The sequence below is a fragment of the Parasteatoda tepidariorum genome, chromosome 5 (genome assembly GCF_982258835.1).
Source record: "Parasteatoda tepidariorum strain Cologne lab strain chromosome 5, Ptep-v5.0, whole genome shotgun sequence".
Lineage (NCBI taxonomy): Eukaryota > Metazoa > Arthropoda > Arachnida > Araneae > Theridiidae > Parasteatoda > Parasteatoda tepidariorum.
This window is the reverse complement of record NC_141759.1, coordinates 107992204-108015005: the sequence shown is the minus strand read 5'-3', so window position 1 is coordinate 108015005 and position 22802 is coordinate 107992204. Positions and strand designations below refer to the sequence as shown.

At 28.0% G+C, this 22802-nt stretch overlaps 1 long non-coding RNA gene across 22 annotated transcripts in view; it reads right to left on the bottom strand.

Annotated features, from left to right (window-relative positions):
• Positions 1-5284: 5284 nt before the first annotated feature.
• Positions 5285-22802, bottom strand: part of LOC147809966 (uncharacterized) — a 39750-nt gene continuing 22232 nt past the window's right edge. For 8 of the 22 annotated variants that reach the window (XR_015433952.1, XR_015433946.1, XR_015433951.1 and 5 more), the window contains exons 4-7: positions 22667-22787; positions 20877-21031; positions 17337-17429; positions 8908-9085 (exon numbers count right to left, since the gene is read on the bottom strand). This is a non-coding gene — a long non-coding RNA (uncharacterized LOC147809966). The other 14 variants (XR_015433955.1, XR_015433956.1, XR_015433954.1 and 11 more) reach the window with 10 other exon arrangements.

The following is a 22802-nucleotide window of genomic DNA, read 5'->3' as shown; positions in this document are numbered from 1 at the left end:
TTAACTTACTAGAAAGTTAAATCAATGAGAACCCTGAGCTTGTTTCTTTACAATGAGACGGTTCCATCTGGGGGTAATCGGAGACAATAATACATTACAAACATTAAAAAAATTATGCCACTACCGTCGGGGGCCCCTTTTATTTAAATCGATAAAATTTTAATGGAACACAGATATTTTTTAATTTGGGGTATAAACCTAGGAATTTAAATTTAGTTTCAATGAAATGGGCGACCTGGTACCATTTGACCCACGGACCGGGGGTTGGGGAACACTGCCATAAAGGATATAAAATCGTATTTTCCCTAGAGCCTCATACATATCAAACATATTTTCCCTAGAGCAGCGTCTCCCAATTTATTCCGGATACAGAACTCGAAATTATTGATGTGGCAGAACACCTATTTAATAAACAAAGAGAGACTACCATTAACTTTCAAATGAAGAATTGATTTTTGTAATTGCTTTAACATTAATAATATTAAAATTAGGTGTTGTGTCAGATGGACGAATTCTTGTATTTAGTTTATGCATGAACTGAAAATGAATAAAATAAGCCGAATTTCAGGAAGAAAAAAAATTATACAAAGATTGAAAATGGCTATTAGAGAAACACTTTTCTTTACAATTAAATTTGTTTACTTTTTTAGTATTAAAAGTTTGTTGGACACAACTAGTGCATTTATTTAAAAAAATCGCAGGAAGCTAAAGTGGTATGATATCACTTAATTAAAAACTTCATTTGTTTTAAAACTATACTAATTAGAAATAACATTCGACATATTTCACGCGCTTAAAAATAGGCGCTCAATTTCAAGACTTGCCAGACGCAAATGAAAAGAAAAACAGCTCATTTGAATTAACATTAAGTTACCAATGAAAAATGAAGGGGAAAAACAAAACTACAAAAACTATTTTGGAAACAGCGAACTTTTTCAGTGACAATTTGCTTGAATAACTTAGAAGAAATAATCAAAATATTAAATAAATAGTGATTAGGTATAAATATAATTGCAGCTTTCAAAAATTTTTACTATGTAATTGAATTTTATTTTATAACCGCCGTCGCCAACTCTGTAGCCTTTCAAGTTTGAACCTAATCTAGAAAATAAAGAGATTTCCAGTATCAAGAAATTGGGAGAAATTTGCCTTCACGGAGGACTAACCCGCATTTCACTCCCATGGCTAGCCAGACGGCAAGGGGACTCTAAACCATGATCTGTCTACCACTGAGTATATTAAGTCGGATGTGGAATTCGTATCTACCCGCAATCGCTGGAATTCGAACCCGGTTCACCTCACTGGAAGGAGTGCTCGCCTCTATCCCTTGACACATCACGGCTCAATATGATTTAATTTTTTATCTTATTTTATAACCGTCGTTGAACAACCGACCCTATTTAATGGGTTTACGACTACTAATGTTCAACTCCGTAGCCTTGTCATTTTGAACCCAATCCAGAAGACAAGGGAACTCCTGGATAGAGTATTGGACGAAATTTTGCCCTCCTGGAGGAATCTCTTTGATCGAGCTAACCCACATTTGCGTCACATGGAGAGGAAAACTACGAGAACCTCCCACGGCTAGCGTAACGGCAAGGGGACTCTAACCCATGATCCATCTACCACAGAGGATGTTTCACGTCATTACTGTGGTCGGTGCAAGCCGGATGCGGTGCTCGTATCGAATGGGATTCAAATCCTATTCGCCTCATTGGAAGGCGAACTCTCTATCCCCTACTCTCGGAACCCCTAAGAGCTTCCACAAAACACGTTTTGGGATCTAGTATTCTAGAGAAAAGTGTCTTTTTTTTACGACGCATTCGGATTTTTGACTCAAAACATAAGGAACAACCACAATTTGAAAAATACGGTCCAACAATTTTGTTAATTTGAACAGCTTACTGTGAATTTTATTTTTTGCATCGCATTTTCCTTGCATCGAATCAGAATATATTTTCAATGAATTAAAAAGTAGTTTTAGTTATTTAGTAAATTTAGCATTAATTTAAACATTTGTCTTATAACATAAAAAATTTTTTTATTGAAATTTTCACGTTTTACATTGCAAGATGAATCTTTCTTTGCTCAAAGCCTTTTTAAACAATTTCAGGAAAATATTTTGTTATTTATCAATTACTTTTGAAATTTAACCACATTCGAATTGGATTTTTTTTCATACCTTTGTGAGGAAAATGTAATTATTTCCTCATTTGCATTGCTTTAAACTACCGATAGTTCAAATATTAATAGTTTTTCAGTGTTTATTTTTTTAATTTAACGCAATGTTATTTACTATATTTTCAAGATCGGTGGTCGCAGCATTGTATAAAAAATTGAACAGTGGTTAACAAGTAAAGAGCTCCCGCAACAGCCCGTAGTGGATCATGGGGGATAAGACGGCACAATTACGTGACCAACGGCATGATCGTGGGAATGTGAGAAGCACTGCGCACTGGCCACCTTTACTTCACACACCAACTGATACCCATCGATCTGAAGCTAAGTGAGCTTCAAAGCGCCTCTGGGAATCGAAATTCAGCTCTTCTCAATGACAGCCTATTACCTTAACCACTGAGCCATCAAGGCTCAAAACAGTGCTATATAACAGTCGTTGAACAATCGACTCAATTTTGGGTTTACGACTACTAATGTTCAACTCCGAAGCTTTGTCATTTTGAACCCAATCCAGAAGACAAGGAAACTCCTCGATTAGTACCCCTAGAAGTATTGATTTGTTATGAGAACATAGAGGACTTTGTGCCTCGACACATGTAATGTGCATCAGTCACCTTTTACTACACGGGGAGTCAGCGGCCGACGGATGTCGAACCCACAACCTCTTGAACATGGGCCTAGTGCTCTACCAACCAAGTTATCCCAGCCCTCAAAACAGTGTTAGGAGAATTTCGATAATTTTCACCAAATTTAAAGTTCAAACGTTAGAAGACTCTCCCAGTCGGACCTAACTGTCAACTTTAAAATTACCTTCCAGCACCGATTAGGTAGCTTTCCATAGTAATAGTAGATACATATTACATAAGGCGAATCCAGCCGCCGGAAGACTCTCCATGTAGTGACTGGTGCACGTTAAATCTGTCTGGTCATAAAGTCCTCCATGTTCCCATAACAAATCAATACCTCGGGGGGTTTGGAGATTGATCGTTTTCTGGTTTAGGTCAAAATTACGATCTGTGAATGTATGAATGAGTGATCCCTATAAACGGGTGTGACGTATGGGTGCAGAAGAAGTCGAATTTTTAGCCATAGATGGCACCACTGGAAAAAAAGAACAAAAGGCACTCCCTCTGCCTTAATGGCCGACAGCAATAACAAATGCTTAAATTACAAAAAGGAATAATGAAAAAAAATTATATCTACATACTCCCCGAGCAAGAATGGTGACTGGTGCTCGTTGAATCTGTCGGATCACAAAATCCTCCATGTTCTCTTAAAAATGGATACCTCTGGGGGTACCGAAATGGAGATTCTCCGGTTCAGGCCAAAATTACGATCTGTGGATGAATGAATAGCTGTATGAATGGGTCCGCCCTATAAACGGGTGTGGCAGAAGTCCAATTCTTGACCACAGATGGCACCACTGGAAAACACGCACAATCGCACCGCATCTGTCTTTATATCCGACGACAGGAACAACAATACATATTACATAAATTATTTATCTATCTGTTCTAATAGATAAATATATAATAGTTCCACTGACAAAGTTGACGACCTCTCTCAGATCCTTTCTTTCTTTAAAGAAGTATATTAAACAAAACGCTTTAGCGGAAAAGACGAAGAAGCTTTTTTTCATGTGGAAATCCATGTAGTTGCTGCGCACCTGCATGTTAAGTTTTTTGCATTTCATGTGTTTTCACTGTTATTTTTGAACATCTTGTGAAAGATAATAGTAGAACTAAAGTAATGTACAGTGCGCAAAAATATAAATAAGCAAAAACACCTCGATTAATCCAATGACAACAACTTCAAGGGTTTAGGTAATCTGTTAATTAGTTAGTGCAGATAATACTTTAAGTTACGAAATATCAGATACAATAACGCATTTTCTCTGACTTCCAAAATAGAGGAGATTGCCGCAATATGGAAAATAGGGTCCCAAAGTTTGGTGAGAGAAGAGGTCGAAAGTTTGATCCCCTTATGGTTAATTTCACTTTTTGAGTATTTCGTCCTAAAACGTTTTCAGAAAATAACATAAAATTTAATTAATAAAAAAGACAAGTGCTAAACACATCGAATGTTCTTCAACCAACTGAAAATGGCGACAAATGATTTCAGTCAGCACTTATCTGGAACACGCCATGAACACAATCGATTTTACAGCAAAGAGTATTGCTGCTTTCGTTGGCAATTAAGGAAAAGGATGCGATTGTTCTTGTTTTTCAGTGGGCCAAGAATTCGACTTCTGCCACACCCATACGTCCCACCCGTTTACAGGATGGACCCATTCATACATGCATTCATTCTTCCACGGATCGTAATTGTCACCTGAGCCAGAGAACAATAAATCTCCAATTCAGTACTCCCGTAGGTATAATTTGTTATGGGAACATGGAATACTTTGTGACTACATAGATTTAAAGTGAACCATTTACCACACAGGGAGTTTTCGGCTGGCTAAATTCGAACTCCCGTTCTCATGAACGTGGGTTATCGTTACTGTGAAAAAAATGAATGGAAATTTTCTGCAGAAATTACAGCAATTTTTTACAAGGCAAAAATTTTTTTTGAAAAGCTTCATAAATACATTAAATAATTCATTGAATTCCATAAATAAGAACTCTCATCAAGTTCTTAAAATCTCACTATTTTTACGAAAGAACACACCTATAAAACTGTTAAAACCCGTGTATAGGTTTCATAACTTTAAGAAGCTCATTTAAGAACATTTAAATATATTTTGAGTACATTCACGCTTATAACTAAACTGAGGCACGTATGAATGTAATAAGTAAGCGGTAAGTATAAATTTAATTTTCTACATAAAGTGTTTGTTTTTTTTAAATTTTTTTTTTACTCTTTAATTTCATAATTTAACCTGTCAGATTATATATTTCCTAAATCATTGGTCCAACTGAGAAAGTTTTCGTGGTTTTCTTCTCTTTTTAACAAGGTACAAAATGGTTTTACTGGAATAGTTTCTCATTGATAAGAAACTGCACCATCAGAAAAGTTCCTAATTTTACTTAAAATCGAAAATCCGCAGTCTTCTTTTTAGTTTTCTATTCAACGTTAGTATTCGAAAGAAAAAATTTAAAATCCCTTAAAATTATAGCTTTTTTTAATTTCTAAAAAACATAAAATAATAATTTACATTGTTTCTAATAAAAGGTTCTCAGATGCAGAACAGTGATTTCAGGAACAAATTTTCCACATTATAAGCACAGGTGTTTCTTAAAAAAAAAAAAAAACATTCTTTATGAACATATTTATCACAAAAGATAAGTAGTTATGTGGTTACTATTCAAATAAAACTATCGGAAATAAAACTTAATTTTATTAATATAGAAAAAGGGAAACAAATATATTAAATTTATATTTAAAAGAGACACTTTTAAATTTATATTTAAAAGCTTTTTTAATTCATAACCATAAACTCAACTTTGGATAACATGAAAAAAAAAACATAATGATGTTTTAAAGTTTATTGTTAAAAAAGTAAAAATAAACTTAATAATTATTTTTTTATTAAATAGTTCTTTCGTTATTAACTAATAATTATTTATTTTATTTAAATATTTTTTTTCAATAAAAATTTCAATCAAAAACTTTTTTTTTTCTAAAACTACATTTAATTCTAGATATAATCTAGATATAGCACATAGCATGCTAGCCTCTTATTCCAATTGAAAGCAAACGGTTAGAAAAAAACTCAGAATGTACTTACATATTAAAACAAGAGCTAAAATAACAAAAATAAATATTAAAGAATGAGAAATATATTGACACAAATATTTAAATGTGAGGTATGAAATTCTAAAGGATTACACATGTGAAAGGAAATAGTGCTTCCATAGAATCATAGCAGCTTTTTACAAACAATAAAAAGTCATTCAAATGCAACTTTCTGCAAGGGTAGAAAAAAAATGTTCTTTTTTTTATCAGAACAGTGCATTATCCATTTCCAAATTATCAACAATGTTAATGAATCAACCTCACAAGCAAAGATTTTAAAAAATATTTATAACAATTACACAATGACATTTTGTGGAAGTTTCAAGTTCTATTGGGAGTAATAAAAAAATGTAGCACATTTCAATGGAATACAACTAGAAATTTTTTTCTCAAAAGGTGAGTTCAATGATTAGGTGCATTTAGTAGATGTATAATTATAAATCAGGAGTAGGGGCCGATTTTTTTAATACTGATGTAATTCTAAATTCAGTCTTTAATCTTATAGACAAGATTTGTATCTAACTCATCACAGTTTGAATTAAATTACAGTGCAAGTATAAATATAGTTTAAATGAGATTACAAATTATATTTTCTAAAACTTTATACACATTCTGAAAAAGAATCAGTCAGCCACACAAAAAAGTAAAAGCAATACAAAACTTCTCAATTTTCCTTTGAGAAATTAAAAAAAGTTTCATTCAGAAAAATGCACCCTTATTTGAACCACTTTTACAGGTACTCAAAAGAAGCAAAATACATATCGGAAGTTTTAAATCCCTATACATTAAATCAGAAAATAATGCAATCGAATAAAAGAGCAAAAAAAAAAAAAAAAAACAATTCTGAAAATTAAATTTAAAAAATTAATCAAATATTACAAAGCGAACGGAAATAACTCAGAAACTTTTAAGATAATTTTTCAACCTTAAATTTTTTTAAATCAGTATTACGCTTCAGATACCTCTCTCATTATGATAAAAATTATATATATATATATTTAAAATAAAACTTTCATAGTTTTACTTACAATGTTCTTCTTCACAAACGAATATATATATATATATACTTATATAACAATATTTTTGCAACAAAATAAAAAATTGTTTTGTTCAAATTGAATTTTATTTCTCTTCAAATTTGCAAATGTTGACATTTTAATGTTTACAAATGATGTTAACATGAGGGAAATTTTTTTTTAACAATTATGCATTTAAAACATGAAATTTAATTTTACAATTGATTTAAATAAAAAGCATACATACTTTTTTATATACAATACATCAAAAAGCATCATATTTAGGATCAAGCCAAGAAAACAAATATTTTAAAGAGGAATGGAATTTACATGCCAAGTTATGAAAATAATGCAGATAAAAACAGATAGTTAAAAAAATTATTACAAAAAACGAAACAGCATGGTTTTGTTTTGAAAAGTATTTGAACACATAGTAAAGGGGAAAAGATAAATAGTTTGGTCCATTCTCATAAAAAAAAAGAAGGAAATAACATAATTTTCATAATTAATAACATGTAACGAATAACATAATGTAATATATTAAAACCAAAATTAAATGCACAGAGGAAGAAAAATGCTGTATAAAACAGTTACAAATGTATAAAACATTAATAAATATATATAATTATATCACATATATAATATCTTTCTTATATATGCATAAAACATGGTGGTCAAGGAAAATAATGCTACAACTAAATTTAAAGAAATTCATTAAAATATGAGAAAATAGATTGTACAAATATCATAGACAAAACTAAGTCAAAATATAAGCGAATTAGTTAGGTGGTTAAAAATAAGTTAACTATTATCAGTCAATGACTAGTTAAATAAAGAATAAGTGGCATATCCCCCCCCCCTTTTGCATTAACTATGTATTTAATTTCTTAAACTTTCTCTTTTGTTGGATTCAGATTATCTTAAAAGTGGATTGTTGACCTTTCAGAATTAATATTTTTATATTGTTTAAATATTTTTATTATAATAAATAAACATACACTTTTCTATTATTAAACCAGATAAGAAAAAAATTCTAAGCAAATTGTTACTTTTATTATTTACTTTTGAGTACACTACATATTTTGTTTTGCTACAGGCATGTTTTCTTCAAAAAAAAAAAAAAAAGTCAGTAACATTAAATACATAATTATAAAATAGCTCTATATAACTATACAGTTATTCATATATTTATTTCATAACTTTGTGCTCGAATATTTGTTAGAAATGCAAAATTATTATTTTGCTACAAAACTAATTTAAAATTACATTTTAAAACAATTTATTGGCAGTGATGATATTTTGATTAGTTTTAAGCATTTATCTAGGCCTTTAATGTTTTTAAAATTAAGTTTGCGTTTTTTCATATTATTAATGATTAGATAATGAGCTTTGATTAATAAAATAAGCATTAATTACTTACTTTGTAATTGATTAACTTTAACACATTAACTTTAATGTTACTAATATGTGAAAACATCAGTTTAAAATATTAAGCTAATTAAAAATAGATTTGAAATTCCTGAGCAAGAAATTCAGTATTTTAGATTCAATCATCTAACAATTTTCAGAGTTCTGCTTTCTGTAACAATAGACTACATGCTCATAGCTGGCAATTTACAAAGTTGCTTATTAATTAATAACATAAATGATTACATCATTGCTTAATTTTCAATCTTTTTAAAGCAGAAGAAAAGTTTTCTACAAAAAGGCTCAAAAGCATTTTTATACGCTTGAGGATTCTAAAAAAGATACAAGAATAGAGCTTCTTTATAAAAATGAGAAATCGAAAGAAAAACAAAAAGACATTACTCAGATTTCTCTTTCTATATATAAAACATAAAACTCAAGAGAATAAAAATGCTAATAGAGTAAATATCACTTGGATAAAAAAAAAATTAAAACTAAATATACACAAAAAATGTCAAATCAACTTATATACAATATATATATATATATATATATATATATATATATATATATATATATATATATATATATATATATATATATATATAAAATTCAATCGTCATTGCAGAAATTACTCTGCAGATGGCAATGTTTTCGTTCAGTTCCTTGATTCATTCATCTTTTATTTGCAATTTATTTTGCAGTTCTTTGACAAGACAAGTTAATTTCTTACAAGTCTCAGGCAACTGAAAGAAGAATTAATTCTAAATCATTCATCATCCAAAGTTAACTTAATATTTCTATTTATAAAAGACGGATCTTTTATAGGTAGTCATGTTTAAAACTTTAATCAGGCACATGGACAATAAAAAAAAAAAAATTGGTTTCAAGCCAAAGTGTTTTTAAAATAATACAGTCAAACCTCCTGTCATTGTTTCAGTATCTTCCTGATGCGTACTGTCTTGTTTTTATGGTCTCATAGCAAATGCTATTCTGATAATGTGAATAATGCCTATTTAAATCTTTTTTGAAACAGGCAGAAGAATATCGTTCAGAAATTTCACCAACATTGTTTTTAAAAAATAAATAAAGTTATTTGGATGTAAGAATAGAAACAATTAACTCCTGGTGCAAAATGAGGATTTGTTACTGTTTGGCTCAAATATCACGTTTGATGTTTATTTATAAGCAGACGAAAAGGTTGAAACTTTTGTTGCTGCAGTTTTAAAAAATAAATGCAAAAGCAGAAGAATTACAAAGACTGCAAAATGGAATCACAATCAGTGCAAACACTAATGGAAGACAGGACTCCCACTCTTGTGACAAAGATAAAATTAAGCACTTTTAAGGACTTTTTTTGTAAAAATTAAGAACTTTAAAAATAGAATGATTGTCTATCATTGAAAATACATATATCACCAGTGACAGAACCAATTATTTACTTTTCTTAAAAAAAAATCAATAAATGGAAATAAATAATAAAAAATAGTTTTATTATAATGTAAGCACTGATATAATTACATTAATTAACAGGGCACGCCAAAGAAGTAACAGACAATTTTTGCAAACCAGGATCGTTCCCCCCCCCCTAAATTTTCAAGTTGTCAAAGGTTAACATCATCTATGAAACTAATCTGTATTCCACTTTTAATCATTTTAATGAAATTGAATTGTAAAACTAAGCGCAGAAATTAAGATTTGCAATTGCAATGAATCTGAAAGGGGTATTCTTTTTTTATAAAAAAATCTTGCAGTATCCCTTTATCAGGTAAAAAATATTGGAACATTTTATGAAAAACATATTGAAAAGGTATATATTAACAATTTTGATATTATTAGTAAACAGCAAATGTGTTACATTTACTTTTATGATGAATTTTACGCAAAATTATTTCCAGCAAAACCTGTTATTAGGAATTAACTTTACATAATGTTACTAAATAATCTGGCAAAAAACATGAACTAATTTTAAAGCAAACAAAAATTGAATAAAAATTAAAAACAGTATATTAAGTTGGAATGTTAGCTGAATAAAATGATTATTAAAATCTAAAAATCTTTTAAATGAGGATATCTAAATTTTTAAGTAACAATTTGCTTATTCTTAAGAAATAAAAATAATAGCATAAAAATCTAAAACTTCAAAAAAAAAAAAAAAAAAAAAAAAAAAAAAAATTAGGTTGCAATAAAACAAATTATAAGAAGTAACCAAATATTTAACTTTCTTGTTAGAAGCAAATCATGCTTTTTTATTTGGTACTCAGGAAAAAAATACATAAAAGTATTTTTGAAAAAACTTTAGGTTTTCATTAAAAAGCCAATTAACCAGGATTTTGATGAAAAACCTAGGTGGGTTGGGATTCTTTAAAACCTGTTTATTACAGATTGGTTTAATTTTTAGAACAATCATGAATTTTAAAAAAAATGTTACTGCTTTCTATAAATTTACAGTTATTACATATTGAAAAATTATACAAATTTATTTAATTCTTCAAGATTTTAGGAAATAGTTTTTGTTATGGATTCTAGTTCAAAAGTACTTTCTGATGCTTCTGTTCATAGCATTTTACTTAATTCCTATAAGCATATGCGGTAACAATATAACTGAATTTCTTAAATTCTGTCAGTTTTGAAGTGTGGGTCTTCTATTTAGGTACCTTAAAACTGCCCCCCCCCAAAAAAAAGCCCTATCTCATCTATGTGCACTATCCCCCTTGTCCACACTATTCTTTTCTTTTAGAATGTGTCACTCTCCTCACAAAGTATTATTCTAGGCAAAGGGCAGAATATATTAATGAAAAAACCAATATATTAATGTAAGGGCATGCTTTCTTTTCCTTTGCTTGTAGCCCCCCCCCCAACGCATTAGTTTTGGTCTCATAAATGTTTTATCCTGGATGCAAGGTCTAATTCTAAGTGATGATCTGAAGAACAACATTTTGAAAAAATTGAACTGAAAAATTGTTCCTATCAACTTTAGTGATTCTGGAAAAATTAAGGACTTTTAAAAACCTTGCACCAAAATCAAGTACTTTTAAGGGCCCTTACTTTTCAAAATAAAAAATAAGCAGTTTTTAAGGACTTTTAAGGATCGTTGGAATCCTGGAAGACCTCAAACCCTTTGAAACAATGAGGCAAAAAACTTACGGAAAATTGACAGCAATTTGTTACTGTTAAATATTTTAAATAAATAAATGTATTTATAATTTTTTTGCAATGTAAATAATTTTAAAGCATATAATTTTTAAATTTACATTTTTTATATTTATAGTAAATTTATTTAATTAAGTCATTATTTAAAGTCTTTTATGTTGACTCGCATTCATTATTTTCCCATATCTATTAAAGAATGATCTCATGAGAAATGATAAATCCGAGGATTCATAGTACATTTTAAAATTTCTCACTCTTACAACGATTAACTTTTCTAGACTTATATCAAATCAAAATAATTTCATATATCTGTTGCTTGAAATGGAGAATCCTAAAAGATTAAACCTTTTGCTTTGCAAACTTCTAAGTAAATTCCATATCAGAAACAAAGTATTTCTTTAATATGGAACACTGATATTCAATATCAGTGTTTGAAAAGTGAAAAATAAAACAGTATATAACATTTTCTCCTATAATCAAATTACATTACAGTAAGTTCTTAGCACATTTTTTCTCTTGATAATTTTTCTAAAAAAAAAAATAATAATTTATATCTCATACTTGTAAATAAATATTTGATTTAGATTATTTTAAGAAATATTTTCACCCACAGAAACTTTTTTTAAAAAAAAAACTTTGAATTTGACATCTATACATTTTTGAATGTAAATATTAAAATTCAGGAAATTTCCACATTTTATTGGAATGTTAAATATAAGCTTTATACACAGAAAATTACAATATTGTGATTACTGATTTGCTTATAGCTAGCTTATTTGGCAAACAAAATAATAAAACAATATTGAAATTGCCAAAGATGAACAGCATCAGTTTTAAAACTAAATTATTATAAAACGGTAATTATTTAAATTGGTTTGGGTTTAATAATTTATCAAATATACACATAATATATATTATAAAAAATATAATAATTTAAAAAAAAAACATAAAAGAATCTGTATTGTTGAAGATTTCTATTATTTTCAAAAATGATATTTATGCAAAAATACATGAAAGATATCTGAAATATTAGATGCTTAAGTTACTTTACAAAATAATAAAACAATATTGAAATTGCCAAAGATGAACAGCATCAGTTTTAAAACTAAATTATTATAAAACGGTAATTATTTAAATTGGTTTGGGTTTAATAATTTATCAAATATACACATAATATATATTATAAAAAATATAATAATTTAAAAAAAAAACATAAAAGAATCTGTATTGTTGAAGATTTCTATTATTTTCAAAAATGATATTTATGCAAAAATACATGAAAGATATCTGAAATATTAGATGCTTAAGTTACTTTAAAAATATGGGCATATCTCATGCAGAAATCATTTATTTTGTACTCAAATTAGAATCACTAAAATTATTAATTCAGTTTTTATTATGTATAGGTAGAGTGGGATGCATATTTTCAATTATTTTGATAAAGATGTTATGGATAAAATAAAACTGAATGAGCTTCTTATATACATAATAAATATTTTTTTATAACTTTCAGTGATTTAAAAATATGTTACTAGATAATACTACTTTTTTAGTACATATCTTATCATGTTTATACCATTTTTATTTCTGATAAAAATATATATATATATATATTTAAAAAGAGCACAACTTTTTAAATAATGTATAAATTTTCAGACTTAAAAAAACACAAAATGCAGCAAAAATATTTCATTACACATGCTTTTAATCCATAACTAATAAACAGAGAGAAATCAACATGCTATTTACATAGATGTTTCTTTTTAAAGTTAATTAATTGTGTTCCAGAAAAGTTCATTAGTTTTCTTTGTTTTATCATATTATCATTGAAAAAGTGACTGAGTACTTTGAAAAATTTTGAAAATACATTTTTGAAATTACAAAATATTTACAATTATGAATCTAGATATTTTTTGTCAATAGTGATATCTCTAAATATCTTCAATGAAACTGAAGATATATAGAGATTATGATTTATAGATTTGTTAAAAATGTTTCTTGTGTTTTGAAAAATCAATTTATATTTCTTCACACAAAATACCTATATATAAGTATAATTCAATGAGTTTACATTTGCAGGTTTTATCATGTTTTTTTCTTACAAAATTACAAAAAAAAAAAGATTTTTCATATGGCACAATATATGACACAAAAAGAAACATTTTGGAGTAGCTAAGGGCTTTTCCTTGTTATTTCAAAGTAAACCAAAAGTGAGTTCAAAAATGTTTCAAAGTAATCCAAAATTCTGACAATATTAAAATTCTAACAGCACTAAGATTTACAGCATAGAGGCAGACAATTTTCTCTTAGATAGAAGAAACAAAAAAAATTTACTTAGTCTAATAAAGTGGAATTTTTAATTTGTTGCTTCAAAAATTTATCCAAATGCTTGATTAAATAAAAAATCACAGTTAAAACATTTACTAAAACTCAACAGAATTGAAAATATAACACAGTATTTGTAGTAATATTTTTAAAAAAAATTGAAAAAATGAAAAAAAATTTTGAATTTTCCAATCTTTTCATGAAAGCTGGCAACTATGAAATTTTAAATTATTTTTTTTTTATCTAGAGTTACAACAAAACATATAATGACTATTAATTTACCTTCACAGATAACAATAGGATTTCTGTTTTTCCCATTCAGCCATTCTCTAGCTGTAAGTGATGGAGTAGGAACAGTAGCAGTGTCAGGAACAAATCTTCCTGAAATTGTTCAGACTAATTAAATATAAATTTTGAATGTCATATATAAGTAAATATATAAAACCAGTTATGATATATTTTTGTTACTTAGTGTGAAAAATCAAGAAATACCATCAAGTTAAGCAACAATTACAATAATATATCATGACAGGACGAATTCAAATTACTTACCCCCAAAATGAAGGGGAATATTTCTCGCTATCTGGGAAATATGGTCATTAAAGCTTGGACCCTAATGTTAATTTTACTTTTTGCATATTTCCCCATAGGAACAGAAATTGTTGTGCAAATTAAAAAAAATTCTTGGATGCAATTACAAAATCCGCTTAGACACAGATAATTCCATGCAAAAAATAAATTTTAGTGAGTATTTAGTACTTTTTATTATTTCATATTATAGTCAAAAAACTTATGAATTGTAAGGCATACAGTTATTTGCATTATTTTAAAAGGCAAACTACGCAATTTGAGTGAAATTGGTCAAATGTTTTCTGAGAAATAATCTTTTGAAAATTTTGTATTTTTAAAATTCGATTTCTCAGGAGCCATTTGACCAATTTTGCTCAAATGTTGTAATTTGCAATTCAAAAATTCATTCTTAAAAAGAATATAAAAAATTTTATGTCTTAATGTTAGATTTTTTTTCGATTATTATTAAATAAAATAGTGAAAATTAATAAATACTCACTAAATATTATTGTTTCCACAGATTTATCTACGGCTAAACAAACTTCATAATTGTGAGCAAATTTTTTTCTTTTTTGCTTAAAACTTTCTCCAGATATGGCGAATTAAGCAAAAGGTGAAATATTAAGGGGTCAAAACTTTAGGGCGCTCTCCCGACAAACTAGTGGGACCATATTTCCCATATTGTAGTTACCCCCTATAATTTTGGAGGACAGAAATTTTAATCCATCGAAAAAGATATGTTTATTTAGAGAAAGTACATTTTTGTGTCTAATTTAATAATTTTAAACATCATTTGTACAAATTAATTGGCATAATTGAGATCACTTTTTTGAACCATTAAGATTAACCCCTAGATTGTGAAGATCTGATCATCAAATCAAAAATTATTCAGGGTGGTTCGTTTCTTATTTTGTGCACTGTGTTTATAGATATTTATAAAGAGAGAGAGAGATTATCTTGCTGTAAAGAAATGTCAATGTTTTACAAAAAAAAGTTTAAATATTCAAAAAGAAAAAAAAAAGAATCTTAAACTTTTTTTTTAAAAAGCCTTTAATTTGGCCAGATTTTTCTACCTACAAGAAAATTATAAAAAATCAAAGAATAATTCTTAAATTTTGCAAAGTTCTGCAAACTTAGATAATGCAGTCTTATAGTAATTTTTCAAATATTAAAAAATTAGAATACAAATGCTTTATATTTCCATTAACTGTGGCTCTTCTTCGTATTGACATTTTGAACCATTTTCATTATTGGCATAAATAGTGCAGAATAAGAATACTCAAATAGTGAACTAACAGTTGTTCTGTCTTTGTGACAGCCAAAGAAAAAAATTTAGAGCATTTCTTTTGCAAAGTATTTATATACCTAACTATTTTTAAAAAGAAAAAAAAAGATAAATTTTGCTTTACTTAAGTACATTAAAAGTGAATTTTTTCGCAAAAGAATTACAAAATATACTATTTTTAGTTTCAAAACTTTGTTTAGTCAGATAGTTTAACAGTATCCAGTATAATTCTATTAATGGAGTACTGAAGAATTCATAATAGTTAGAGATCAATACATATAACATTTTACAGTGCTCTTACATTGAAATAATCAGTATCAATCAGTTAACATTTCCTCATATCAATGTTTAGTTAAATTTTTTAATAGAGTTCAAGACTTCCTTAACACGTAGACTGCCACACGCATTTACAGTGAAATCACCTTCACGCCGCGAGTAACGTGGTACGAAGCGTATTCTGCTAAGTACTTCGAACAATATTTCAATAATGTGAGTCTCTGGAGATCTCAAGGATAATATATCGCTCCGTTTGTTTACATGGTATCATGTCTGTTTATTTGTGTCAGTTGCTTCTTATCGCATGATCAGTTTGGATCAACGAGGAGTATAACTTAAAAACTTTACTCTAACTAGTTAAATTTTCGAAAAGAAAATGGAAAACTTATTTCTTAGCGAGTCAAATAGAAATGAACCAGAACGCTTTCATGAGGTTCACAATAATTTTCTTAATCACTTTTGTACTACTTTTATAAAAATTCAACAGTTTTGTTACGTCCTGTGAAATATCTTTTCAAATACATACGAATATCCTTTGCAAGGAGATAAATAAGCATCACCTCAATACGGGTGACGTGGTCTGATCAGAAACTATGCTGTTACCTGAATATGGGTGATGCAGCAGTCTACGTATTAATCAAATAAGTTTAAAGTAGGGTTTCTTGATACAAATCTCTTGATACAATTATCTTGAACAGTGAATGTGTTAACACTTTTGTACAAAAGTAATTTAGTGGATAATACCTCAATTTCCCATTTAAAAATGTTATGACATGATAAGCATTGATTATTTTTTAAGTTAGATGAAAGAGATAAATCAATATAGTTTCTAAAACTACAAAAATCAACGCTTTAAAGTTTGTTATTGTAATTGCATAAATAAGTGTATGAACCGTGAATTCATCACCATAAAAATTTGATACTACGCAAGATTTATTGATTATCTTTTCTTAAAGTGACTGCATTCCTAAATAATTTGTAACTAAGTATCCTGCATGTAAGGTTGTATGATTTAATAGTGTATATAAGTTAGTGGTTTATAAATTTGAACCATCGAATAGTGTGCATTTTAAAAGATGTTGGATTGAAAACTATATATTTTTTCAAAATTAATTTAACCATTCCCAAAATAATGGAAGATTCAAACTCTCTTATGGACAGTTCAGTAATTATATACATGGAATGTTCTGAACACACAAAAACCAGGAACATCATGACAAAAAAGATAAAAATCAGGACTATATATGATCAGAAATATCAAGAATATCAGGGCAACTAAGAACCCTGAGATGTTTCAAACTCTTAATAGTTATAAAAATAGCATATTATTCATTAAAAAGCATTATCTTGTTTGAGACATTAAAAGAAAGAACAAGAAAATATTTGACCTTTGCAGCAACATACACCATTTCAGAATCATGATCATAAAAAGGGAACGCCAGAAGAAGTATCAATGTTCCCAGAGGAGTGTCCAAATTGTTCTGAAAGCATAAACATTTTTAGTTTACAACAACTCAAACATTATTAATGAACTTTTTAAGGTGAAATATTTTATAGGAGGGTAAAGCTGAGGGCTATAGCTTCACCTATTTGGGGTCTAAGATTAATAACAAAAACGACACTACACAAGAAATACACACGAGAATCATGATGGCCAATACGTGTTTTTATGGTCTAAGAAAATATCTTAAGTCAAGCCTAATAAAAAGAAAAACAAAAGTGTTACTCGATAAATGTCTTATACGATCAGTGCTTACATACCCATGTGAGACCTGGACAATGACCCGTGGAGATGAAAATATGATAGCTAGATTTGAGAGAAAAATACTGCGAAGCATTTTTGGTGGAATAAGTAAAAACAATACCTGGTTTAGAAGATCAAACACGGAACTTAACAAAGCATATAAAGAACCTGATGTCATTAAATTTATCAAAATTCAAAGGATTAAACGGGCAGGGCACATTATAAGAATGGAGGATGGCAGGACAACCAAAAAAGTTTTCAGTGCCAGGCCAACAGGTACAAGAAAAAGAGAATGGTCAAAGCTAAGATTTTTAGACTGCCTTGAAAAGGACCTACAAGTTTTAAAGATAATAAACTGGAGAACCTTGGCTAAGGGAAGAATGTCTTGGTATAGGCTTGTTGAGAAGGCCAAGGCCCATCCTGGGCTGCCGTGCCAATGAGAAGAGAAGAAAGCTGAGGGTTCTGTTATATGTAGTAACATACACTAGTTCCCTTCTGGTGGTTCGTTTTTGAGAGATGGGGTTACATTTCTTACAAATTCATCAAACAATCTTATTAAATATAGTTTTTAACTAGTCAAGAATTTTTTTCAATAATAATCTGAACCTGTGTTCTGGTTTATATCTATAATTACAAAGTTGTTTAAGTTTAGCGTACTAATTGTTTTTTCCTCGCTAGCTCTACTACACCGGACTAATGCGGACAAGTTAAGGTGTTAGTGACAAATTTGATAATTTATTAAGTAGTCATTTATCATAACTCAGAAAGGTATATTTAAAGCAAAAATGAAGCCTTATTGGAGGGCATTTCACTTAACTAAAAAAGACATTTTAAACAAAATCAATGTATTAAAAATTACTATTCAATTTGATTTATTTGATAGCATTGAATCAACTTAAAATTGAATCAGTTTTAATAACCATAATTTTAACTTGATGATGAAATGGTTTGAATGGATAACACGAGGAGTGCATAGTTTAGTGATATTTCCCTCACTGGGGTAATGAAAACCATTTGCTGTTTTAATTTAAGGTATGGCAAAAATTCTTTATTTTATCTATATTGAATGGTAGTCTTTTATCAAACTTGATAAAACATCACCTTTAAATTTTCTTAAAACTTTTAAGGGATGAATTAATCTAAAGGTCTTGTGCTAAATATTGAAATTATTAATTGTAAAGGTATATTATTTTACAAAATCATTTTGATTTAGGAAATGCATAGCATCAAATGAATTATATATTTAACCAATAAACATTTATTCCATTGGAAGTTGAACAGAATCATTGTCCACATTACCCATACCACCATTTGTCTACACTAGTACCATGAAGATATGTTATATTTGTTTAAGCCTAATACTGGCTAATTGAAAATATACAGAGCAAAAGGTAATATCAAAATAGGCAAAAATTTATAATTTTAAACTTATTGGCACCTTTTTTGAAATAATGAAAATAAAATATGTTATAAAAGAGAAAATTTAAAAGTCACGTAAAAACCCTCTTTTACAAATTTGAACAAAAATATTCAGTCTAATTTTACAACTGCATGGAAGTGTACATCAATGTACACTTTGCATTTGCATTCAATGTATCTTTGACACTTTGCATTTCAAATTTTTATATTTACATTTTGATCATTCAAAAATTAAATTTTTATGACTAAAAATATTTTGTTTAATCAGTAAATCAAATAAATAACGAAATAAATAATCAAGTAATCAAATAAATAATGAAATAAATAATCAAGTAATCAAATATATAATGAACAAAAAAAATTTTTTTTCGAGTTTCAGAAAAAATTTAAATCAATGAGGCAAATTTTACAATTATTTTAATCTATTTTGAAAAAAAAAATAGGTTTTTGAAGCTTCTTTGTAATTCTGAGAAAACAAACTATCTGTTAAGATTTCCTGTTCTGTTATACAAATTAACAAAATTAGTATTTAATATTTTTTTGCATTAGTAATTTTAGCAACAACAGCAACAAAAAAAAAATAATAATTAACTTACACAGTGCAGCATTTTAACAGTGTTAAAATCATGTTTTGTTTAAGAGATACAGATTCAACAATGTAATATTTTATTTCAATCAGAATTTTTTTAAAATTCTTTTTCTGTTTAATGATTAAAATTCTAATAAGATGTATAAATACTAAATACCATTTAACAATAAAACTACACTAAAATTTTTAATACCAGTTATAATAAAATGGCTAATATTATTTAATTAATGCAAACCATTTTAAACTAACTAACCAAAATCAACCCAACTTATGATATATAAATGCTATATAAAGAACTTTATTTTTCATTAACAAAATTTTTAGTTTAGGTCTCTCTGCCAAAGTAGTTTTAGCAAACAACTAATTAATTTGTTATGCAAAAAACTATACCAGGTAATTTTGTGTTTAGGGTTGTAGCAGCCCTGAACGAAACATTGGAGAATTTTATCAGGGAACATAAAAATCAGATTTTGTTTAAAAGATATACATTAAATATTATAAATTTTACTTCAATAAGATTTTTTATTTTAAATTCTTATCACGTTTAGGGATCTGAACTCTAAAATGTACAAATAATCTTCAATATTACTTAACAATAATGCAATTAAAATTCTTAACATTATTAAAAAAAGTTTAATATGATTTAATGACTACAAACTAATTACTAAACAAATTATAGCAGCTATTATTTTTTAATTCAACTCAAAACTTAAATGAAATCTAAAGACAGAGTACCAATTTTGCCAAATGAAAAATAAATGAATTTAGACGAGAAATCATTTTTAAAAACATGCTATTTATAAATTGAAAAAAAAAAAGAAGTTTAATTCCTTGACGAAATTCACACTGCAGACAACATATATTAAACTTACGGGTTTTTAATCAGTACCAGAGGTGCCAATCCAGCATTGCCAGATTCTTTATAAAACAATTAAATGTATATGATAAGGAAAAAAAATCTGATGCTTAGAAATATAAAAATATATGAAGTGTTCAGAGTGAAAGTAGATCTAGTTTTATTAAAAGTTGTTTATGTTTAATTTATCTAAAAAATTAAAATGTAAGTAATTTAAGAAATCAAATCTATTTTTTGATTCAGCTTGATGAACTAAAAAAAAAATTACTTGAGCTATTGGGAGTTTTAAAAAAGAAAATAAATAAAATTCGAAAAGTCACCAGTTCTGGGGGTAGGGCAGGGAAGGCGGAGTCTTGTGAGGGTTCTAAATCTCGTATTCTAGAAGACACTGGACGTTTACCATCCTTTTGACGTTGAGACAGTTTGGCGGAGAAAGGGAAACTGCTCAGCATGGCAAGTCAGGTTATTCTAGCCCCTGTAAAAAGTTTTATTTCTTATTAGAATTTCTAACAAACGCAGAGAGGCTAAATCATTTGAGAAGTAAGAAAAATATAAATTAAACACAATACTATACTAAGTATTCGCTCTCTTTTTTTGAGATTTTTTTTATTTGGAGTTTTGACAATCAAAATATGGGAGTAGCACAAAATTCCAAAAATATGGTCCTCATAGTTTGTTCGGTAAGCGCTTGAAAAAGTGTATTTCGCACAAATACATATTTGGCACAAGTTCACGGATTTTTTAAAAATAATAGAAAATTTTTTAAACATAAATTTAAATTTACTTTATCCAAACGAATCCCATGTAAAAAGAAAAATAAAGAATTTAATAGCCTTTATTTATTTATCTAATTACGTGTCGATAACTATTTTTAATTTCATGGTAAATAAATTTACATAATTTTAAATTATCAAAGAGGAGAAAGTGAGAGAGCGGTTGAAAGTTGCTGCCGTTTATGTTATTTTCATTTTTTACATAGTGCGCAAAACTTTTAATGGCCTAGGGCCCCGCATATGCTTAATCCGCACCTGTTTGAGGGGATGATATTAAATATTGCTAATTAATTAGTACAGACGACATTTAAAATTACAAAATCAAACTTTTTCTGAATAAACTTTTTGAAGGATTTGAATTTCTGACACTGAAAAAACAGGAAAACATTATTTTAAAGACTATATTTTTGCCTGGAGAAATAAAAATTTTTTGCAAAATTAGTCGAATAATTTCTAGAGAAATTAAATTTTAAAAATATATCTTTTTCAAAATTTGATTTCTCAAAAATTAATCTAACAATTTTGCTAAAATTTTGCATTTCGAAATATACAACTCCATTCTTTAAAATGATTTAAAAACTTTCATACCTTACAGTCCAATAGTTTTTTGACTATTACTATTAAATAAAAAAAAAAAGTAATATATATTAAAAGTTGTATTTTGGATAGAATCCTTAAAAAAAAATTTTTTAATAATTATAAGCAAAAACTTTTCAATTTGCTTAAAAATGACTGATGGTGAAATAGACAAAAGGTAAAAGTAACAGTAAGGGGTTCAAACTTTGGACGTGTCTCTTGACAAGGCTATCCAGAATATATTTTCCACAATACCGTTAGATCCTATATTCTGGGGGATTGAAATTCGAAACCATCAACAAAGAAAAGTATGTTTATACAAAGAAAATACATTCATGTGTGTGACTTAAAATATTGCCTGCATTAATTAATCAGCATATTTGAGGTCACCCCCTTGAACCATTAGGATTGAGTCCTAAAAGGTGAAGATCCGATAATATTAAATCAAAAGCTATTTAGGGTTATCCTTTTTATTTTGCGCACATAAGGAAATTTAGTTAAAATCTTTCACGTAAAAATTAACTAAAATGAGTCATAAAATAAGGTAGAACAGAAAAAGTTTGTTACTTCAAAAAGAAAGAGTTTGCTTTTCTTCTCTACAAAAGTTAATGATTAATACCTTATAAAATGTATAAATTAATGTAGTGTAAAGTGCTCTTTAATTTAGTTGAATTCTGAATAGATAATTGTTGGCTGACCACCAAAAATTCAAGAAAGCCTTTAGAATTAAATTTAAAAAAATAGATAAATAAATAATTTACTTCTGATTCTGGCTGGAGGTATGGATACAGAAGAAGACATTGACCTACAAGAGGAACTGGTAGAAGAAGGAGGGCTAGGATTTAAATGCTGATCTGTTTGAAGCGAATCGGTGTAAACTTGCTGAAAAACATAAAA